At 37.1% G+C, this 2480-nt stretch overlaps 1 pseudogene; it reads right to left on the reverse strand.

The window, feature by feature from the left end:
• Positions 1–964: 964 nt before the first annotated feature.
• Positions 965–2119, reverse strand: LOC116751716 (annotated as a pseudogene).
• Between the last annotated feature and the right edge of the window lie 361 nt (positions 2120–2480).

Here is a 2480-nt window from a genome sequence, read left to right on the forward strand (position 1 = left end):
GGTTGTTTACTTGAGATTTCTTAGACTTATATTTCTATACACTTCCCTCTTAGAACTGCTTTTGCTGCTTCCCATGGATTTGGATCTTTGTGTTTCCATTTTCATTTGTCTCCAGGTATTTTTAAAAATTTCTTCAGTAATCCATTGGTTGTTTAGTAGCATATTGTTTAGCTCCACGTGTTTGTGTTCTTTGCAGTTTTTTCATTGTAGTTGATTTCTAGTCTTATAGACTTGTGGTCAGAAAAGATACTTGATATAACTTCAGTTTTCTTAAATTTAGTGAGAGTTTGTTTTGTTGCCTAACATGTAATCTATCCTGGAGAATGTTCCATGTGCACTTGAAATGAATGTGTATTCTACTGCTTTTTGATAGAATGGTCTATATATGTGTATAAAATCCATTTGGTCTAATGTGTTATTTGAGGCCAGTGTTTCCTTATTAATTTTCTATCTGAATGATTTGTCCATTGATTTAAGTGGGGCTGTTAAAGGCCCTTACTATTATTGTGTTGCTGTCAATTTCTCCCTTTGTGTCTGTTAATATACGCTTTATGTATTTAGGTGCTCTTATGTTGAGTGCATGTGTATTTTCAATTGTTATGTTTTCTTCTTGGATTGATCACTTGATTATTAGGTAATATCCTTCTTTATCTCTTGTTACAGTCTTTGTTTTAAAGTCATTTTGTCTAATATAAATATTGCTACCCTGGCTTTCTTTTCATTTTCATTTGCATGGAATACCTTTTCCATGCAAGGAAAGGTATGCATACCTTTTCCAGCATCACCACACAGGCTACTTTCAGCCTGTGTGTATTTTTAGATGTGAAGTGAGTCTCTTGTAGGCAGCATATATATGGATCATGTTTTTGTATCCATTCAGCCACTCTGTGAAATTTTTTTTCAATTTGAAAACAGTCACTGTTTATTAACTGACTAGATTACAGAAATAATCATGGTAGATACCTTAGTTCATCCTTCTAATAAGCCTGTTGATCTGGTCTTTCCTGTTGCCAGCATCTCCACCTTCTACAAAACGGGTAGTCTTTTTCTTCCTTCTGCCTCATGGAGAAGACAATTTGAAGGGCCACAGAAGTTGTTTACTTCTTTGAAAAGTTTTCCAACAGTATAGATCTCATGAATCAGATCCTCCATGCAGATGATGCCATGTTTGCCAAGAGATCAAGCAATCAACACATTATACATCAGGGCAGTTTGCTTCTTGTTGATTTTACCAAAACCATGCTTGTAGATCAATTCATTTACTGACTTCAGTTTTGTGTACCCCCATGCAATGTACGGTTCCACAATTCTCAGCATGTTAATTGAAGCCTTGTTGAGCTTTACAAAGGTGCCATTGAAGATCTGACAGAGGTGAAAGAGCTGCAACACCTTTCAAACCTTTGGGCTCACACCATTGATACCTCTGATACTGATGACAAATGCCAATTTTGATTCTGTGGGTACCTGGAAGTTGCCGGCTTTTCTTGCCATCCTAGCCATTCAAATTTCAGTCTGCCTGTATTCCTTGTGATAGTGCTTAGCTTTTTCATAGATAAGCTTCCTCCTTGCCTTTCAAAACATCTTTTGGGCAGATTTCTTTCTTAGGCTCTTGATCTTAAGCTCTGTGAAATTCTTTCACTTTTTCTTTTTTTAAAAAAAATATTTATTCATGTATTCATTTATTTATTTATTTATTTATTTATTTGGCTGGATCGGGTCTTAGTTGCAGCATGTGGGATCTCCATTGCGGCATGTGGGATCTTTCATTGTGGCGCACAGCCTTCTCTCTAGTTGTGGCACATGGGCTCCAGAGTGCCCAGACTCAGTAGTTGCAGTGTGCAGGCTCTCTAGTTGTGGCATGCAGGCTCCAGAGCACATGGGCTCAGTAGTTGCAACACATGGGCTCTCTAGTTGTAGTGCACAGGCTGTAGAGTGTGCAGGCTTAGTTGCCCTGTGGCATGTAGGGTCTTAGTTCCCCAACCAGGGATTGAACCTGTGTCCCCTGCATTGGAAGGCATTCTTCACCACTGGACCACCAGGGAAGTCCCATCTTTCACTTTTTCTTAAGGGTTTCTGGCACAGCAGGAACCTTCTCTTTCTTCTCTTCTGCACCCTCCATGGTTCCAGCCAGGAAAGAGCACCGTATGACTTTTGATTGGAGTGTCTAGTCCATTTACATTTAAAGTAATTATTGATAGGTATGTACTTATTGCCAATTTGTTAATTATTTGGGGGTTGTCTTGTAGTTCTTTTTGTTCCTTTCTTCTTTTGTTCTCTTCCCTTCTGATTTGATGACTATCTTTAGTTTATGTTTGGATTATTTTCTCTTTTTTGTGTGTGTATCTTTTATGGATTTTTGGTTTGTAATTACCATAAGGTTTATATATAGCAATCTCTGTGTGTGTGTGTGTATATATATATATATATATATATATATATATATATGATTATTTTAAGTTGATTATCTCTTAATTTCAAAC

This window comes from Phocoena sinus, chromosome 3 (assembly GCF_008692025.1).
Source record: "Phocoena sinus isolate mPhoSin1 chromosome 3, mPhoSin1.pri, whole genome shotgun sequence".
Lineage (NCBI taxonomy): Eukaryota > Metazoa > Chordata > Mammalia > Artiodactyla > Phocoenidae > Phocoena > Phocoena sinus.